The following is a 21595-nucleotide window of genomic DNA, read 5'->3' as shown; positions in this document are numbered from 1 at the left end:
TAGGCACCTCCTCTGGATTGGTTTCTGCCTCTGGAACGTCTATTCCTGCCCCTTTGGGATCTTGTGGAGTCAGGAAAGGACCAATTTTTGGCAGGCCAGTTCCTGCTAAACCTTGGGGCTGAACCTGCAAGAAATCTTTAACCGTTTGAACAGATTTTGCCTTTTCTTCCATTTTCTTCATTACCTGCTGGGCAGGTGTACCAAACAAACTGGTCTTATCCATAGGAGCATCTAATAACTTAGCTTTAACATGATCCGGTAAGACTTGTTCCTTCAGCCATGCATGTCTTCTTATCACTGTGCCAGTCATGGCTGATCTAAATGAAGCCTCCAGTGCATCATAGCCACATTTTAAGGAATGGTTACTAACCTGTTGTATGTTATTTACCATTTCTAATACATATTTCTTATCTATAGAGTCATCAGAGGATAGTTTTTTAGTTAACTGATCAAGCATAAACTCTTGGTATTGTATCATGTGAAACTGACAGTTTAAAGCTCTAGCTGAGAGAGTAGCTGAGGTATAAACTTTTTTGCCCCATCTGTCTAAAGACCTGGCTTCCCTTTCAGAAGGAATAGGGTTTTTGCTGTGGTCGAGGCTACTGCCTTAGGCCCCTGGGATATAGTTTCGGGGTCTGCAAGTGGGGCCTTGTATAGGTGATGATGAGTGTCTGATACCCTGTAAAATCTGTCTGGTTTGGCAGGGGCTGGAGGTAAGGAATCTGGTGCAGAGCAGACATCATTAAAGGCATCGTCCACAACAGAGAGGACAGGAGGTATAGCTAAGGGCCTGTGTTGTGGAAGGTGCAGAAAAGTCCTAAGTCTTTTTCTGGAATCTGAGAAATCCTGTTGCTGCCATTGGAATTGTTCTCGCATGGCATGTAAGGTTTCCCCAAAGGAGAATTCTTCTGGTGGGGAAGCAGCTGGAATGGATTCTTCAGCATCTGAGTCTTCATAATTGGAGAAAGGAGCCTCTGGCTGGTCTGTAATATCTGAGTCATCCGCAGAATCATCAGAGGACACAGGCTCGGGGGGGCTCTGCCCTAGGTCTCTTCTCTGGGGGCTGAGAGGCCCTGTCTGGGTGAGATTGAGATCCCCTAATTAAGGATATTAAATCTTCTGCCAGAGTAAGCATTTGTGAACTAGAAGTGGGCCTGGTTGAGGGGGGTTTAACAGGCACTGATTTAGTAGACTTGGCTGCTTTAGCCCTGGCAAAGGCCTTAATGGACATGGCTGCAGGAGGCCTAGCAGCACCACGTGCTGGGGTAGAGACATCCAAAGGGATGGTGTCTGATAATTCACTAGGAACCACTGTAGTAGGTAAAATTTCAGAGGCCGATTCAAGTAAGGTAGCAGGAACCTCAGAAGTAGTCAAAGATTCAGCTGTGCTTTGATCAGTTTTCTCAGTTTCGGCTGAAACCGAGACACTCGCGGTTTGCTTAACCATGGTTTCGGCCGAAACCGTGGACCGCGAGTGTCGGTCTTTTTCTTTGCGTTTCTTAACAATTTGGGTAGTCGGAGGATCCGACGGCATAATGTACGCAAAATCTGAACCGAAAAACTGTTCAGCAAACTCTGACCGACGCCTAAGCGTTCGTCGGTTGAAGGAAGCACAGGCCGAACAGGCTGCTACGTCGTGGTCTGGGCCTAAACAAGGCAAACAGTAAGAGTGGAAATCTTTATGAGGTATTTGTTTCCCACAAGTTAAACAGTTATTGACTTTTTCTGACATCGGCTGAGGCAAGAAAGAGTCCCCAACGGGGTACTTAGCTTTTAGAAGTCTTCGAAGTAGTATTCGGTAGTAGTAATCTCTGGATCCGACCGACCGGCACTTGCGAACAGCTTCTGCTTCGGGCGCCACGCGGCAAGAAAGACTGAAGAAAATGGCGTCGGCTGATGCCTTTATACCCGGAGACCAGCAGAGATGACGTCGGGTGAAGTGCGACATCAGCCGAAGCCGGACCCGGACTTTGGAATCCGGCCGACTGAAGGGCTGCCTGACGACAGGACAACCCAGTTGTTATGACTGCAGATGCATCCATGAAGGACATCTGCTGTGGCATAAATGATGGGTTAGTCCTGAGGGAACACTGTCCACATGGAAGATAATGAAGGATTCCATGGCCATAAGGGCCTGCAACACAGACACACTTCTTGCTGAAGTGATGGCTAAAAGTAAATCTGTTTTCCAGGAGAGGAATTTTAACTCTGCTGAAGCAGCAGGCTCAAAGGGTGGAAGCGAGAGTGTTTCCAATACAAGGTTAAAGACTCAGGTTGGAGTGGGAGCTCTCAGGGGGGTCTTAAATTTTTGGCTCCTCTCAAGAACTGTTTGACTAGAGGATGACAGAAGAGGGGTGGCTCAATATTAGAATGAGCAGAGATGGCAGATGCATGAATCTTAATTGAAGAGAAGGATAGGTCTTTTTGGAACACTTCTGTTAAGTAATCTAGTATATGAGGAAAGCTGGGCACATGTGTCCTTTCCTTGAGACTGGCTCCAAGAACAGTATCTTTTCCACTTTTCTGAATATGATTTTCTAGTAGTAGGCCTTTTTGCCTCCAGGATGACATCCAGGACCTGTTCACTGAGAGTTCAGGGGATGAACCAGGCTGCTAGGTTCAGGGTTTATAACTGAGGATGGAAATTCTGGCCCTCCTGCTGGGACAGCAGGGAGGGGGTGTGAGACAGGTGCCAAGGTGGCAACACTGTCAGACTGAGCAAAGGTGGGTACCAGTGCTGGCGTGGCCAGTCTGGTGCAGTCAGGACTGTCCTTGGCTCATCCTGTCTGGTCTTTAGTAGAACCTTTGAGAGTAGGAGCAGAGGGAGAAAGGCAAAGATTGAGAGGTTTTCCCATGTAAAGGACAGAGCATCCACTTTCCATGCTTGGCTGTGGGGAGTTTTGGTGGAATATTTGCTCAACTGAAAGTTCTGAGGAAAACAGAAGAGGTCCACCTCTGGTGCTCTCTCACCTGTGGATCAGCAGCTTGAATGATTTTGGTTCCTGTTTTGACTCATGCGGGTCCATTAGATTTCTGCTTAAGTTAACTGCCAGTGAATTTGGTTTGCTTGGCAGGAACTGAGCTTGCAGGTGCACTTGGCTGCTCAAGGCTGTGTACCATGGCTAACCTGCAGAGTGGGTTTCCCCCTGCTTATGTACCATATAACTGTGGTGTTGTCTTGTCTTTATCAATAGTTGCCCTGGAAGAATAAGGCGCTTGAAGGCTGTCAGAGCATTCTGTACAGCTAACACTTCTTTTTGATTGATATGCAGGTGCACTTGCTTTGGGTTCCATTTGCCTAGAATACCTTGCCCTGCCATGTGAGCCTCCCATGCTTAGTCTGATACGTCTGTTGTTAGGGTTTGGGCGGCAGGGGGTAGAGTGAAAGGGCATTCTTTGCTGTGGTATCAGGTCTCTGGCCACCAAAGAAAGTCTGCCCTTATGCAAGGAATGATAGGAATCATCGTTTCCAGGTCCTGAGAAAGCTGACACCAGAGACTTTTTAAGTACCACTGAAGTTTCCTCATATGCAGTCGTGCATCTGGAATTAGCAGAGTGCAAGAGGCCATGAACCCTAGGGCTTGCAGCATTTTTCTTGCAGATAGCTGGGTTTTGGTGGCCAGTAGATTGAAGTAGTTTGTCAAATACATTTGTTTTTCTGGAGCAAGGAATGCCATCTGGGAAGTTGTGTTCAATCTTGCTCCCAGGAATATAAACTGTTGGCTGGGTACCTGATGTGATTTATTTTCGTTGATGGTGTACCCCAGTGAAGTTAGAAGTCTCTACAAACTTCAGCTGCTGGAGTAGTGATTCCTGACTGTCTGCCTGAATCAGGCGATCATGCAAGTGTGTGTACATTTGAATTTTTCTCTGCCTGCAATATGCAATGGCTGGAGCTAGGCATTTTGTGAATACCCTGGGCGCAGTAGATAAGCCAAAGGGAAGTGCAGAGAACTGATCATACACAGAGCCTGCTCTGAAACGTAGGTATTTTCTGAAAGATTCCCTTATGGGGATGTGCAAATAAGCTTTTTTAAGTCTAGGGTGGCTAGCCAGGAGTCCTTGGCTAGCATAGGAAGCAGCTGTTGGACAGTAAACATCTAGAACCTTGGAACCTCCAGGAAGGTGTTGAGAATAGACAGATCCAGGATAGGGTGCCAAGAGTTTTCTTTCCTGGGTACCAGAAATAGTCTGGAGTAAAAACCTTGCCCCTATGCTCTGCTGGGACAGGTCGAATGGCCTTGATACTGAGAAGAGAAAGTACTTGCTTTTGAGCCTCTGCCCACTGGTGTGGCAGGTCGTCTGGCCATCCGCTTGGGGTTGGCAGTGAGTGGAAGTAGAATCTGTATCTCTGGGATACAATGTTCAAGACCCATCTGTCCTGGGTGATGTACTCCCAGTTTTTTGCACGTAGGGAAAGTTTTCCTCCTAAGGGTGTAAGTACTTGGGCAAGGCTTGGAAAAATTAAGGACAAGTCATAGTGAGATTTTACCATAGGATGTTGGTTTTCTACTCCCCGTTTTAGAGGTGGGAGCACTCCATTGCTTAGATATGTGCATAACCTGAGACTGTAATCATGGTGGTATACTGCACCTAGGTTAGGACTGAGAAGATCTGGGAGGGACTGGAAAGGACCAGTTTTTAGAAGGCCAATGCCTACTAAATCTAGGTGGCTGTACCTGTAGGAAATACTTAACAGTTTGCATAGATTTACCTTTTTCCTCCATCTTTTTGAGGACAACTTCTGCTTTATTGCCTAACGGGCATTCTTGACTTAGTGGTGCATCTAGTAATTTTGCTTTGACAGTCTGGCAAGATAAGTTCCTTTAGCCAAGCATGCCTTCTAAGAACAGACCCAGTGACAGCAGCCCTGCAAGATGCTTCTAAGGCATCAAAACCACATTGCAAAGTATGTTTTTCAACTTGGATAGCAGAATGCATTAATGTGTGTAAATCATTATGTTCTGCACAATCAGGAATCATCATCATTTTCTGTTTAATTAGCTCTACAATATGTTGCTGACACTAACATATGAAACTGGCAATTTAAAGCCCTTATGGCAAGAGTAGCAGAGGTGTATATCTTCTTACCCCATCTGTCTAAAGCCCTAGAGTCCCTGTCCAAAGGGGTAGGGCTTTTGGTTACTGTAATGCCTTTAGGTCCCTGGGAAATGGTGTCTGGATCTGCATAAAGATTCTTACAGAGAAACTTGTGAGAGTCAGGTACTCTGTAGTACCTGTCAGGTTTTCTGGCTGCTGGAGGCAAGGTATCAGGGTTAAGGCTGGATTCTAAGAAGACATCTACAATCTCCAGAACAGGGGGTATTGCTAGAGGCCTGTGCTGAGGCAAGAGTCTCTTTTTTGGACTGTGGGTAGTCCTGGCATTCCCAGCGGAAATGCTCTGTTAAGGTATGCAAGGTTTCACTAAAAGAAAAATCCTCTGGAGGGGAGGCAGAGGGGATGGAATCCTCTCTGTATCTGAATCCTCATAGGTAGAAAAGGGAATGTCCTGGTAATCAGAGGGAGCAGAGTCATCAGGCTTGTGGGTCTGTAAAATCAGAAGGAAAATCAATCCTTTGCCTTAAAGAGGGGGAAGGCTGTCTTCCCCTAATTAAAGTTATAAGGTCATCAGCCATTCCAAGCATTTGTTTCCGTGGCATGGGAGCTTCAGCATGCGCTTTGGTCATCGCTTTTCTAGGCAAAGTATGAACTTGGGGACTGAGAAATTCGGTAGTTTTAGTCAAAAATGAAGACGTCTGTTTAATACGAACATCAGAAGGTTGGAATACACCCTCAGAAGCTGGTGCCTGCACAGCAGCTCTGGACCCATCCAAGGTAGAGACATCCGCAGGTTCCATAGTCGAAGAAGCATCTTGCGGCATAACGGACTCCGAATGGGTCTCAGTAGAGACATGCAAATCTGTAGAAGCGGGTATCAGGGGCTGCAAAAGCGCCTCACTGAGAACTGGCGGACTGGCGACTAGCTTAACTATAGCGCAGTCGGCAGTTTTGGACCTATGCGGTCTGTCTCTGTCTTTATCCTTACGTTTTTTTCGGAAGATCGGTAGTTGGATGGTTTATCGAAGCCATTTCAGAATACGGAGATAGAGAGCGAAAGAATTTAGTGACACAAACAGCCCGATGACGAATAGTTCGGGCGTTGAACAAGGCACAAAACCGACAGTGGGGGATGTGGTCTCGGCCTAAACAGACGACGCAGTAAGAATGAAAATCTCTGTGAGGTACTTACTTTCCACAGACAAGACAATTATTAATTTTTTCTGACATCGGTTAGAGCAAGAAAAAAGGATCCCCAATGGGGTATTTATCTTTTAGAAGACCTTCATGTCTGAAACTCGAAAAATGAAAATTGCAGGAGGAGGCCGACCGGCACTTGCTAACTGTTTCTGCTTCGGGCACCGCACGGCAAGAAAAGACTGATGTAATGACATCGGCTGCATGTTTTATACCCCCTGACGTCATGGAAGAAGCGACAGCATCCCACACAGAAATCCCAAGATGCTGGTATTCAGGCCGACTGAGGGCTACCAGCAGGCAACTAACCCAATTGTGATGACTGCAACAGTGAAACACAAAGAACATCTACCTATCCAAGGGAATGAAACAGCATCTGTTTTCCACGCCTGCTTACAAGAAATCTGAGTTCCCCACAACTGGATCAACTCCTGGAAGATGTCCTCAATCAATTTCCATTTGTTGGCAGGTCTCTTCTGGTCCTTGCTCACTTTCATAGTTTATAGATAAAACAACTAGGCTAGATGTCCTTGTGGGCCACTTTAAGCTTAGCCAGTTTCCCTCAAAGGTGACAATCAAAGTCTGTACCTTTTGTCTGTGAGGTAAATGCCATAACATTACATCAACCCCTCTCCCTTATCTGCCACATTTTAGTCCAAGGGAATGCAAGAAGCTTGGTGGGTTAAACAGTGCTGAAATGTTACCTCCCAAGCTACCATAGCTAGCCAGCACAGGGGTTAAGCTCTGGTAACCCCCCCCCTTCCATTCGTTCATGTACCACCTAACTGTGGTGGTGTTAGGGATCACTTGAAGTGACCCTGGAGACCATAGATGATGCAGAGGACTGACAGCATGAACAACAGCTAATATCTCTGACATTGACGTGCTTTGGCCTATCCTGTTTGTTCTATAGACCTTACACTTTTACTCCAACAGACGCAGCTCCCTATGCAAAACCCAATGCATCAATTGTTAACATTGCACAGTACAGTCCAAGAAAAAGGGAAGACCTGGATTCAAAGGATATCTAGTCTCTCCATCAAAGCAATTTTCTTTTCACAAAGACCAACATAGGAATCCAACATCAGGGTGTGAAGATGTTAGGACTATAACGTTTACATGAACCACTGAATCTGATCTGATAGGTAATCTGGCAAAGGAAATCATAAGAATCCTAGAAGTCATAAACCCTACAACCCTGATGTATTCTCTTGCAGAAGTCTGAGACTGAATGGAGAAGGTCAGGAACAACGTAAAATGCAGGTTTTTTTTTTTTGAGGTAATAATGCCTTTTGCATGGAAGTAATCAGAAAGCACCCTAGGAATACTACTCTGTGACAAGTTGAGGAGGATTTTTGATGTTTACCTGGAATACTGGACTGAGGTGATTTCTTACCCATGTAAGGGACTCCTGACACAGACTCTGCAAATACAATAAGGAAATGCGAATACCCTTGCAATAGTAGATAAAGGGCAATACAAAGAACTAGTAGCGTAACCCAAAACAGAAAACTTTAGAAAACTTCTAAAGTCTATAGTAACAATGTGAAAAACAGGAAATGTCCAGAACTGGTCTCAAAGATGGATACATCTTTGCACCAGAAACATTCTTGAATAAAAACATTTTCCCCACTGATCTGAGAGAACTGGTTTTATGACTTCCAGAAAAAGCATCTGATAGAGAACTGGAGAAGGGGGTTGAGAATCTGAATATAAATCCCAAATCTTTACCTTTTCTAAAATCATATGCTCTAATGGAGCACATTAAAATCTATCTAACATTATTACAAAATCTCTTTAGATCATTAAATCTTTTTCAATACATGATGATCTTACAACCCTTCCATAGACACCCTAACCTGAGAATTAATAATCAACTTATAGACCTAAAAAGCTTCCCACTTATAATCAACTTAACTCTACAAGATATATACCCATATTTGAATTATTCTGCTCATGATCTAAGACAGGAAATGAATCTCCCCAAATCATATTTAGTGATTTTGAGGCGGATTAAAGAATTAGCCACAAGCTACTTTAAAGACTTAACTATAAATAGACAGGATTTAACGAAATGTACCTCAATATGACAAGCCATATTACAAAGTACCAAATATATATCATTCACATATAAACTGATAAAAGAATTCAAATATCAAGACCACCTTCTCTTATCAAATTATTGGAAAGAAAAACTACCATTGGTTGAAGTAAATTAATAAATGCAATTAAATTAACAGCAAAATCAATCTCCCTCCAAAAGTTAACATTTACCCAACTCATGATATTCAATAATGCCTACTATACACGTCTTAGCTTGTATAAATTTAACCCCAAGAATTCTCCTAAGTGTCCATATTGTAAAGATGAAAAGTACAGTTTTGTACCTACCATAAATGTAGATGTTCGAAGATCCACATTGCTGCAGTCCTAACAATTGGGTAGTCCGCTGTCCACGGTCGGCCCGAATATCAAAGTATAAGGCTGACGTCGGTCAGGGCGCATTTAACTGACGTCAGGGTACAAATGCGCATGACCGGCGTCATATCCTCAGTCTTTTCTTGCCCCAGATGTCAGAAGACCTTAAAAATAAAGGTCAAAACCAAAAGACAGCAAAAAACCACCAACCACCCTAGCACTAACTATAGTACAATATATACAATATACACAAAATGTACAACCCAACCTACACAACCACCTCTAACAACAGAGGGGAAGGAGGGAGGGTAAACTGGACTGCAGCAATGTGGATCTTCGAACATCTACATTTATGGTAGGTACAAAACTGTACTATGTTCTTCATCTCACATTGCTGCAGTCCTAACAATTGGGTAGAATCCCAAAGCAGAGATAAGGGAGGATGGCTAACTACAAGGAAGCAGGAGCTGCCAAAATGCCCTGCAAAACAGCAGCGGCAAAACCAGCCCTAGACTTAGAGTAAAGTGGCAGGTGATAATGCTTAGAGAAAGTATGTACAGAACTCCAAGTAACTGCCTCCAAAATATCCTTGGTTGCCACTCCCCTCAAAAAAGCTGTTGAAGTGGCAGTAGCCCTAGTGGAATGAGGCCTAATCCCAGCTGGAATCTCCTTGCCATGATGGGAATAACAGAAAGCAATGCAAAACCCAATCCACTTAGAAATAGTTTGTTTTGATACAGGCTTGCCCTGAAAACTCAAAGCAAAAGAAACAAACAACTGCTGAGACTGCCTGAAACCTTTAGTTCTGTCCAAATAATAACGCAACTGCCTGTGGACATCTAAAGTGTGCAAAATCTTTTCCCCTTTATTTTGGGGATTTGCATAAACGTAGGCAAATGAATAGTTTGGTTCAAAGCCACACTAGAAACCACCTTAGGCATAAAGGAAGGATTAGTACGTAATGATACCCTATCCTTATGGAAAATCAAGAAAGGCTCAACTGCCATAAGGGCCTGTAATTCAGAAACCCGTCTTGCAGAGGTAATGGCCAACAAAAAAGCAGTCTTCCATGATAAATACTTCAACTCAGCAGTAGCTGCAGGCTCAAAAGGTTGTAGAGTGAGTTTCTCCAACACAAAATTGAGATCCCAAGCAGGAGTAGGAGCTCTTTGTGGGGGTCTGATATTCTTTGCCCCTCTAAGAAATTGCTTGAACAAAGGATGAGAAAACAATGGTGGGTTGCAATCATAGTGAGCTGAAATTGCTGCAGCATGAACTTTAATAGAAGAGAAAGACAAACCTTTGTCTAGCAACTCAGTAAGATATTGAAGAGCCACACACAAATTAGGCTCAGAAACATCAAAATCTTTTGCTGCACTCCAAAATAAAAATCTCTTCCATTTATCAGCGTACACTTTCCTTGTACTAGGCCTTCTAGCTTCCAAAATAACATTCAAAACTTGCTGAGGAAGTGGAGGCCCATTATGGTTCAAAACAGAATATGCCAGGCTGTTAGGTGCAGAGAGTGAAGCTTGACATTGAGCAAATGGCTGTCCACCTGTGACAACAGGTGTGGAATCGAAGGCAAAGGCCATGGAGGCTTCCGTACAAGACTTCTTAGTAATGGGTACCAGTGCTGTCGAGGCCAATCTGGAGCTATTAAAATCATCCTTGGCTTGTCCTGTCTGACCTTCAGAAGTACCTTTGAGAGGAGAGGCAGAGGTGGAAAGGCATACACATGAAGATTGCTCCAATTGAAAGAAAGAGCATCCACTCTCCAAGCTGTGGGATGAAACCTTGTCGTGCAAAACTTTGGCAGCTGATGGTTTAGTGGAGAAGCGAACAGATCTATGTCTGGAGTTCCCCATGACACTGTCAATTTCTGAAATACATGAGGATCCAATTTCCACTCGTGGGGATCCATAATTCGACTGCTCAACACATCTGCTAAGGAGTTCTGTGCTCCTGGCAGAAACCTTGCCTGAAGATTGAGCTGTAAACTGAGAGCAGTCTCCCACAAAATCATTGCTTGCCTGCATAGAGGATAAGAATGCGTTCCCCCTTGCTTGTTGATGTACCACATGACAGTTGTGTTGTCTGTTAGAATCAACACCTGTCCTGGAAGAAGGAATTTCTTGAAAGCTATTAATGCAAACTGGTCTGCTAACATCTCCTTCATGTTGATATGTAGATGTTGTAGTCTGACAGGCCACTTGTTTTGTATCCACTTTCCATCTAGATGAGCTCCCCAAGCTTTGTCTGAGGCATCTGTCGTTAAAATCTGACTTGCCTCTGGCCGGGTCACAGAGAGTCCCTTGTTTAGGTGACATTCCTGAGCCCACCACAAAAATTCCTTCTGAATGCAAGGTATTATTTGAATGACAGTGTCCAGATCTTGGCAGTGCTGTGTCCATACATTTTTGAGATACCATTGTAGCTTCCTCATATGCAGTTTGGCATTGGGAAGCACCAGAATACAAGATGCCATGAACCCTAAGGCTTGAAGGACTGTCCTTGCAGTCAGCCCGGACTGATGAGATAGTTGATGGAAGTAAAGGGATAGACTCTTTTGTTTGTCCGGGGTTAAAAGGCCATCTGGGCTGCTGTATTCAGTCTCACACCCAGAAAGCACATGTCTTGAGAGGGTACTAGATTGGACTTTATTTCGTTCACAGAATACCCTAGGCATCTTAGCACTGCTATCACATATTCCAAATGACGAAGAAGCTCTTCCCTTCCTTGAGCCAGAATTAGGCAGTCGTCCAAATAAGGATAGATCTGTATTCCTTTTAGTCTGAAGAAAGCTATCACTGGAGCCAGAACTTTCGTGAACACTCTGGGCGCAGTAGATAAGCCAAAGGGCAATGCAGAGAACTGATAGTGAGAAGTCCCAGCTCGAAAACGCAGATACTTTCTGCAACTGAGTCTGATAGGAACATGAAGGTAAGCCTCCTTGAGATCCAAAGTTACCATCCAATGATCTTTGCCCAGCAGAGGTAAAAGCTGCTGCAACGTCAACATTTTGAACTTGGGAATGTCCAGATAAGTGTTGAGGATAGATAAATCCAAAATTGGTCTCCACGTGTTCCCCTTCTTTGGTACTAGGAACAGGCGAGAATAAAATCCTAGGCCCACTTCTGGCAGAGGGACCGGCTGTAAGGCCCCTAGTTGGAGCAACAGAGAAACCTGCTTGTGAGCCTCTATTCTTTGTTGAGGAGGAACGTCCGGCATGCCCTTGAAAGGAGGCAAGGTATGGAAATAAAACCTGTAGCCGTGGTGTATGATATCCAATACCCATCTGTCCTGGGTAATTAAACTCCAATTTTCTTCGAAAAGTGCCAATCTTCCTCCCAAAGGTGCTGCCAGACGAGCAGGCTCTGGCAGCTGAAAAGGTAGGTCATTGGGTCTGTTTACGAAAGGACTGACCCCTGCCCTCACCCGAAGCCTGTGCAGGAGAACTCCCTGTTCTAGGCCTGAAAGAGCCCTGAGCTCTGCCCTTACCACGTCTAGATCTACCCCTAGACTGGGAATCATAAGAAGGATACGTCCACCCTTTAGTAGGCCAATTTCTACTAAACTTTGGAGGCTGGACCTGCAAAAAATCTTTAACAGTCTGCATAGACTTAGCCTTGTCTTCCATTTTCTTTAAGACTGTCTCAACAGGAGGACCAAACAACACGTCAGATTGTAAAGGAACATCTAAAATCCTTGTTTTAACATGTTCAGACAAATTCTGATCCCTCAGCCAGGCGTGCCTGCGAAGAACAGTCCCAGTGGCAGCCACCCTAGATGAGGCCTGTACAGCATCAAAACCACATTGCAAAGAATGCTTACCCACCTGTTCAGAAACATGGACTAAATCTTGCAACTCTTTACAATCAATACCAACTGCCAGAGCATCAACCTTAGACTTCAATTGTGAAAGGAGATAGTTTTGGTATTTCAACATGTGAAACTGGCAATTCAGAGCCCTCATAGCAAGAGTGGAAGAAGTATAAATTTTCTTTCCCCACCTATCCAAGGCCCTAGCCTCTTTATCTGTAGGAACCGGATTCTTAACAACAGAAGCCTTAACACCCTTAGGCCCCTGGCTAACAGTTTCTGGGTCTGCCCTAGGACTCTTAAAAAGATACTTGTGAATTTCAGGCACCCTGTAATACCTATCCGGCTTAACAGGAGCAGGAGGCAAAGAATCAGGATTAAGAGAAGCCTCTGTAAAAACATCTTCCACTACATCCAAAACAGGAGGTATAGCCAAAGGCCTATGCTGGGGTAAAAACAGAAATTCCCTAAGCCTTTTCCTGGAATCAGAGAAGTCCTGACCCTCCCACTTAAAATGCTCCCTCATGGAATGAAGAGTTTCTGAAAAAGAAAAATCCTCAGGGGGAGTAGCAGAAGGAGTAGAATCATCCACATCAGAATCAGAATAAGGAGAGTACTCCTGCAAGTCTTCAGCCGAAGACTCTGAAACATCTGAAGCTTGCTCAAAACCTCCCAGCTCAGGCTCCACCCTAGGTCTCTTAGCAGGAGGGGGCATAGAACCCCTAATCAAAGTAATCAAATCTTCTGCCATTTTAAGCATATGCTTCTTGGGCATAGTACCTGAAGAGCTAGGGGTAACACCAACTGAAGCTAAACCTGGCCTGCCCCTGGGAGAAGACTTAGAAACAGAAGGAGAGGGCCTAGCCACCTTAGGAAGGGAGGGGAGTATAGTAACCTGAGAAGCCCCCTCAGCCTGACTTGCCTCCTGAGAGGCCACATCTTGCAAGACGGTTCTTCTAGCCTAGGCTTAATTGTCTTGTCCTTGCGCTTCTTCGAGGAAGCGGGCGTCGGAGCATCTGACGGCATTTTATAATTGCACCGCTTCCCAAAGACTAACCTTGCACAATCCAACCTTCTCTTTATAGTGCGTTTATTAAATCTAGCACAAGAGCGACAGCCAACAACGTCGTGCTCAGGCCCTAAGCAAGGAATACACAAAGTATGATAATCTCTATGCGGTATCTGTTTCCCACAAGGAACGCAATTAACTTTTTCTGACATCCAGTAAATGACTGAGGCAAGAAAAAACTAAAATATTCCCCAACGGGGTACTTAGCCAACTTTGAACTCGGTCTGAAACTTCTAAATCGAAAAATCTCAGAACGCCAACCGGCACTTGCAATGCTGCTTCTGCATCGGACCATGCGGCAAAAAAGACTGAGGATATGACGCCGGTCATGCGCATTTGTACCCTGACGTCCTGACGTCAGTTAAATGCGCCCTGACCGACGTCAGCCTTATACTTTGATATTCGAGCCGACCGTGGACAGCGGACTACCCAATTGTTAGGACTGCAGCAATGTGAGATGAAGAACATCTGCTGACCTCTTACATATGTTCTGGAGCTGTGAATGTATATATAAACTTTGGAATTCCTTAAAACTACAACTACAAAAGATGGGGTATCAGAATTCAATGCTTTCTGGGGAATTTATGATATTACATATCCCTCCAAATAATCTATCTAGATCCCAGATGATCATACTTATGAATATTTTCCTGCTAATGAAACTCTACATCGCTACAAATTGGCTGAACCCATCTCAAACTTCTTGGGACAATTTTAAGATCTTAGCGATAAAACATATATTGGCCCACAAATATGTTATCAATAACCACAGCAAACATCTAAATAATCTGAAGATTTGGGAACAAATTTTCAATATTATATTAGCTTAATGCACCGAACACAGAAATCTCCCTTGTTATATATAGTATAAAACCCTATCAGGAACCATATTATTGCAAGATACTATCTCTGCAGATAAGAATCTTTATATGTACTTTATGCTAAATATGGAAGCATTCATGTAAATAGTGTGTATGTTGTAAGAATGTTGTTAGAAGACTTGTTTGGAAATTACCTGTGTATTTCTCTGTCAAATGTTTGTATGACTAAGATGAAAAATAATAAAGAATTATTATTGAAAAAAAAAAAAGAACTGGAGAAGGGGACTCTGATTTAGAGGACGAGGGGGATCTCCTGGAAAGGAGGGAGGTTTACTGACTGCCACTTGTAACTTTAATGAGTAATTCTTGGAAACTATCTTTATGCCAAAAAGGAAGTTGAAGACTCAGACTTTGTGATAGAGTTAAGGTAGTGCCGGGGGGGTGCTTTAACAGTCATTCTGTGTTACTAGTGGGTCCCTTTTTCTGGAGGGTTCCCCCTCCTCCTCCTGAATCTTCCTGCCATGAATGCTCGTTAGAAACCTGACAAGACTGTTTATTTTGCTTTTTGAAAATGAAGGCTTTAGAAAATTTCAGGGGAGGGAGCTGAAAAGTCTGAGAAACTCCCTTAATCAATACTCCTTCCTTTCATCAAATTGCGAATACCCGAGTAGCAAAAAGACCAAACAAGAGCTTCTTATCCAGTGCAGAATTTAAAATGTAAGAAGTAGAAGCAATTGAAGACTTCAAAGAATACTAACATTCTGAAGAAGTGAAGCTGGCAGTAATGCTCCTCAATGCCAAAAGAAACTAACCCGTAAATCAGATAATTTATAATCCTAAAGGCTAAAGTGGCAGAAGGATAAATTATCTTCCCAAGTCTGTCAAAAGCTTTCCCATCCTCTTCAGAGAGAGAAGGATTAGCATTAACTAAATTTTTTGTTGCAGCAGGATTTGATGTAGAAATAGCTGCAAATTCAGATCTCAGATAAGAAAACAACACCTGTAAGACGGAGGAACTTTATAAAGTTTGTTTGCCTTTTTAGAGGATGCAGATAGACAGCCAGGCATACTGCAAGCAACAACATTATTTATTTATTTATTTATTTAACATCTGTTGACCGGGAAAGTCCGACTAGGTTTCACAGATCCTGTTTTCAGCGGAGGCCCGGGGAGAACATCCTCCAAAGCTGGTGAAAGAGTCCAAATAGCAGCAGGTTGTGGAAATTCAATTTGTAATATAGCAATTGGATCGGACTTGGAAGCATTAGTGCTCCAGCTTCAAGCACCTATAAAAGACTGTTCTTTCCATAATGCACTAGGGTCTAGGATTACCTCTAATCAAGTTTGGACCTTAACAGTAAAAATGTAGAGGAGCACATATATCTACATATCTATAGCTATCTACATCAATCATATAGACAAGTCCAACATCCTTTAGAAACTACAAGGACAAGAGAAAACAGGAAGGGCAGGTGGGTGGGTTGCTGTATCAGACAAGACATGCATGAAAGGATCTAGTGTTATTAAGCTGGTAACTTTTGTTTCCTATACATTCAGTCCGTACAACTCAATATGCGTGTCAGAATCCCAAGCTACAGGGTGGCATGAGGACAGGGCAGCCTCAATGTTAATTTTAATGTGATGCATTTTTACAAGTTTATTAATATGTTTTTAAAAAAAGTTAATGAAATTTTGGCGCCAAAAAGTGTATATAATGAATCACTTAATTGGTTTAATTGATTCTGATGAAGTCCACGATCCTGTGGATGAAAGCGCTTAATCATTTGTACACAACTTGGATTTTTATATAATAGCTTGGTTTAGTGTGCTTTACAATTTGTTCGCTGTGTCGCTGAATAAAGTGGTTGTATTATTGCTTCACCGGTACTGTACCTTTTGGATTATTTGGTCTTATCATAACATTCCATCTGTGTTGTCGATCTTCAGTAATCCCTGACTATGGGCTCGGTTCCAAGCCTCGGCACCAACTCAGCCATTATTCTAGCTCGCGCCTTCCAAAAACTCTCGAGTTAAGCTCTACCCATAATTCCAGTCACCAAATTACTTCAGATCGAGTTTGCAAACAATAGTTAACAGACAAGAAATAACAGATCAGAGGCCGTATCTGTGTCTCTAATGAAAGCCAATTTTGGAGAGATCCGATCCACCAAGAGTTCTAAAGGAAGGGGGAAGGACGGAGGGAATGTCAAGGATCAGTGAAAATTGACAACACAGATAAAATGCTATGGTAAGAAAGTACAGTTGTGTACACTTAACATAAAATGTAGATGTTCGAGTGTATTCACTGTTGCAGCCATCACATTTGGGTTATCCCTGCCAGAGTAGCCTACGGTCAGTCCGAATACCAGAGATTTAGTATTTCTGTGTCGGCTGCTGTCACTTGAAGACTGACGGCAGGTTGTCAGTAGTATAAAGTAAGGCAGGCGACACCATTACATCAGTTTTTCATGCCCTACCCTGTCAGGATCCCTCAAGTAGGAGGCCAGGTTCTGGTGACAGAACCACCACCAGTGGAAAATAAATACCAAAAAGGCCCTTGTAAGTTATGGAGAATCACAAGTTAGAATGGTAATAAAAGGAGAAAGTGAAGAAAAGGGGATGGAGGGGAAACCAGGACTGCAACAGTGAACAGACTCTAACATCTATATTTATGGTAAGTGTACACAACTGTACTATGTTCTTCGTGTTTCACTGTTGCAGTCATCACATTTGGGTTGGATTCCCAAAGTTGAAGAAAAAGGTGGCGGCAGTAAATGCAACTAGGGTCTGGCTAGCATGCCCTGCAAGACTGCAAAAGCAAACCTTGCCCTGGATTTGGAGAAGATAGGTAGGTGGTAATGCTTGGTAAAAGTGTGAACAGATGTCCAGGTGGCAGCCTCCAGGATGGTCCCTGGTGGGGACTCCTCTGAGGAAAGCTGCAGAGGTGGAGGCTGCTCTGGTAGAGTGTGTCCTGACCCCCTTGGGGGGAGGCTTTCCATGCTGCTTGTAGCAGAAATGGATGCAGTGTGCTATCCATTTTGAAATGGTTTGGAGATGGCTTTGCCTTCTGCCTCTGTAGCAAAGCTAACCAGCAATTGATCAGACTTTCTGAAGGATTTACTCCTGTCTAGACAGAATCTGAGCTGTCTGTGCACATCTAGAGAGTGAAGAATCATTTCCCCCTTGCTCTGGGGATTTGGGAAAAAAGGTGGCAAATGAATGGGATTGGTTGAGAGCCACACTAGAAACCACTCTGGGCATGAAGGATGGGTTTGTTCTGAGGATACCCTGTCTGCATGGAAGATGATGAAGGGTTCCACAGCCATGAGTGGTTGCAGCTCAGAGACTTTTCTGGCTGAAGTGATGGCCAGAAGGAATACTGTTTTCGAGGAGAAATTTTAGCTTTGCAGAAGAAGCCGATTCGAAAGGGGGCAGGGTGAGCTTTTCCAAGACAAAGCTAAGGTCCCACAAGCTGGTCTTGGTGCCCTTCTAGGTGGCCTCAAGTTGCTAGCCCCTCTGAGGAACTGTTTGATCAAAGGATGTGAGAAAAGGGGCTGCTCAGTGGGACGATGAGCAGAAATAGCAGAGGCATGAATTTTTATAGAGGAGAAAGAGAGGCCAATGTGAATTAGGTCAGCTAAGTAATTCAGGATGAGAGGGAGAGAGGGCTGTGGCGTACTGGCTCCCTTAGCCTGGATCCAGGTGCAGAACCTTTGCCATTTGTCAGCATAAGACTTTCTGGTGCTAGGACGTCTGGCCTCATGGATAACATCCAGAACCTGTTTATTGAGGGGTTCGGTGTTAGTGAATAAGCCAAGCTGCCAAATTGAGGGTCTGCAACTGGGGGTGCATGAATTCCCCTTCCCTCTGGGTCAGGAGGTTTGGAATATGAGGTAGATGCCATGGGGGTAGCGGGGACAGGCTGTGCAGCAAGGGGTACCAGTGCTGCCGGGGCCAGTCTGGAGGTATAAGGATGGTCCTTGGTTTTCCCTCCCTTATTTTGAGCAGTACCCTGGGGGATGAGAGTGAAGGGAGAAAAGGCACAGACCGATAGACTGACCCAGGGGAAGGGCAAGGCAGCCACTTTCCAAGCCACGCAGTGATGTTCCCTGGTGCAAAATTTGCTGAGCTGAGGGTTGGTGTGGGAGGCAAAGTCGTCTACCTTCGGGGTTCCCCATTTCTGAGTTATTAGGGTGAAGGTACGTCTGCTGAGTTGCCACTCGTGGGTCCAGAAGATTTCTGCTTAATCGGTCTGCCAGAGACTTGAAAGAGCCTGGTAGGAATTGTACTAACAGGTGTAGCTGCATGGCAGAGGCTATGTGCCAAAGGGTCATGGCCAGCCTGCATAGAGAGAAGTGAGTCCCTCCCTGCTTGTTGATGTACCACATCACAGTGGTGTCTGTTTCAATCAAAAGAGCCCCTGGAGAGAGAAGCGGCTTGAAAGCTATCAAGGTGTGCTGCACAGCCATCATCTTTTTTTGGCTGATGTACAGAGGGATTTGTTGTGGGCTCTACTGGCCCTGTATGCAGTTTTCGTCTAGGTATGCACCCAAAGCGTAGTCTGATGCGTCTGTAGTGAGGGTCTGGGTGGTAGGGGGTGGGGAGAATGGCATTCCCTTGTGGGCGTATGCTGTTGCCCACCAAAAATTTTTTTTCTGAGACAAGAAATTAGAGGTAGAAGAGTTTCCAGGTTTTGAGAGTGTTGGCACCAAAGGCTCTTTAGGTACCACAGAAGTTTCCTCATATGCAGTCTGGCACATGGAATGAGTTGTATGCAAGATGCCATGAACCCTAGAGCTTGCAGGATCTTCCTTGCAGTTAGTTGGGGCCTGGTGGCTGGTTAAGAGAAGTAGCTTGTGAGAAAAATTTGTTTCTCTGGAGTAAGGAATGCCATCTGGGATGCTGTGTACAGACTTACTCCCAGGAAGAACATTCTTTGGGTGGGCAACTGTTTGGATTTCTTTTCGTTGACAGTGTAACCTAGGGAAGTTGGAAGGGTCTTTACAAAGGCCAGGTGCTTGAGCAGTTTCTCCTGGCTGACTGAATAAGGTAGTCATCTAAGTTGGGGTAAATAGTACAGTTGTGTACACTTACCATAAATGCAGATGTTAGAGTGTCTTCACTGTTGCAGTCATCACTGTAGGGTTCTTCCTGCCGGCAGGCAGCCCTCGGTCGGCCAGAATCCCAAAGTCTGGGTCCGGCGTTGGCTGTTCAGTCATGCACCCTGACGTGAGAGCGCCAGGAGTACAAAGCTGCCAGCTGACGCCATGTTCTCCAGTTTTTCTTGCCCCAGATGTCAGGTGCCCAAAAGTGAAGGCTAATAGTAAAACAAAAAATGTAACATACAACAAACCCCATACCCTGTAGCAAATACATCTCAGAAGAAGGGTGAAGTAGGAAACCACACTAATGAAAGTATAAGAGGGGACAGGAGGGTGGGTAACCCAGACTGCAACAGTGAAGACACTCGAACATCTACATTTATGGTAAGTGTACACAACTGTACTATGCTCATCGTGTTTCACTGTTGCAGTCATCACTGTAGGGTTGAATCCCAAAGCTGAGATAAAGGGTGGTGGTTATAGAGTAGAAGGGGCGGCTAGAAGGCCCTGCAAGACTGCAGAAGCAAAGCCTGCCCTAGACAGAGTAAAGAGGGAGATTATAGTGCTTAGAGAAAGTATGCACTGAACTCCAAGTTGCAGCTTCCAAAATATCTTTGGTAGGTACTCCCTTGAGAAAGGCAGCTGAAGTAGCAGCAGCTCTGGTAGAGTGAGTCCTAATTTTTCCTGGGATTTGCTTTCCATGATGAGAGTAACAAAATCCGATTCCATGAGCAATCCATTTAGAAATGGTCTGTTTTGAAATAACTTTGCCTTGGGAATTTGTTGCATAAGAAACAAACAGTTGCTGTGTTTTCCTGATATCCTTGGTTCTGTCCAGGTAAAAACGAAGCTGCCTGTGTACATCCAAGGAATGCAAGATCTTTTCCCCCTTATTTTGTGGATTAGTGAAAAAAGTTGGCAGGCGAATAGTTTGATTTAAAACCACTTTAGGCATGAAAGTAGGATTAGTCCTTATAGACGCCCTATCTTGGTGAAAAATAATATAAGGTTCCACAGCCATGAGTGCTTGTAACTCAGAGACTCTCCTGGCTGAAGTCAAAGCCAATAGGATAGCGGTCTTCCATGATAAATACTTAATATCAGATGTAGCAGCAGGCTCAAAAAGAGGCAGAGTGAGTTTTTCCAGAACATAGTTGAGGTCCCAGGCAGGTATGGGTGGTGTGCTAGGGGGCCTTAAATTTTTTGCTCCTCTGAGATATTGTTTCAGAAGTGGATGCGAAAAGATTGGAGGATCTGTATTGTAATGTGCAGAGATAGCTGAGGCATGTATTTTTATGGAGGAGAAGGATAAACCCTTATGTAGCATGTCTGCCAGGTAATGCAAAATCAATGGGATGTTAGGAATGAGAGGATCCGAATCCTGAGCATGCATCCAGGTCCAAAATCTCTTCCATTTACCTGCATAAGATTTTCTAGTGCTAGGCCATCTGGCTTCTAAGATGACATCCATGACCTGTTTGGGAAGGTAGGATTAATCATAGACCCTGAATTCGCCAGGCGGCCAGGCTGAGAGTTTTGATATGGGAGTGCAGAACCTGGCCCTGGTGTTGGGACAAAAGATTTGGAATCTGAGGTAAAATCCAAGGAGGCTCCTAGGATAAAGTCATCAGTGATGAGTACCAAAACTGACGAGGCCAATTTGGGGCCAGTAAATTCATCTTGGGTTTGTCCTGCTTGATCTTTAATAACACCTGTGGAAGAAGAGGTAGTGGAGGAAAGGCATACCCCCCAAGAGGTTTCTCCAACTGAATGAGAGAGCATCTACTTTCTCTGATAGTTTGTGAAATGTCCTTGTGCAAAAAAATCTGTAACTGGTGGTTGAGGGGGGATACAAATAGATCTATGTCCGGGCAGCCCCAGGCTTCTGTAATCATCTTGAATATTTGGGTGTCTAGCATCCACTCGTGTGGGTCTGACAGGTTCCTGCTCAGGCTGTCTGCCACAATATTTTGTTTCCCTGGCAGGAACTGAGCTTGTAGATCCACTTCGCAAGCTAGAGCTGTGTTCCATAGAGTCATGGCTAGTCTGCAAAGGGGGTAGGAGTGTGAACCCCCTTGCTTGTTTATGTACCACATAACTGTGGTGTT

At 44.3% G+C, this 21595-nt stretch overlaps 1 protein-coding gene across 1 annotated transcript in view; it reads right to left on the bottom strand.

Annotated features, from left to right (window-relative positions):
- Positions 1–21595, bottom strand: part of FBXL19 (F-box and leucine rich repeat protein 19) — a 1144361-nt gene that overhangs the window by 196600 nt on the left and 926166 nt on the right. The gene's annotated exons all lie outside the window — the stretch shown is intronic.

This window comes from Protopterus annectens, chromosome 10.part0 (assembly GCF_019279795.1).
Source record: "Protopterus annectens isolate FY-2018-M chromosome 10.part0, PAN1.0, whole genome shotgun sequence".
Taxonomy (NCBI): domain Eukaryota; kingdom Metazoa; phylum Chordata; order Ceratodontiformes; family Protopteridae; genus Protopterus; species Protopterus annectens.
Note: the sequence above shows the minus strand (reverse complement) of the source record. Positions and strands in the feature narration are given on the sequence as shown.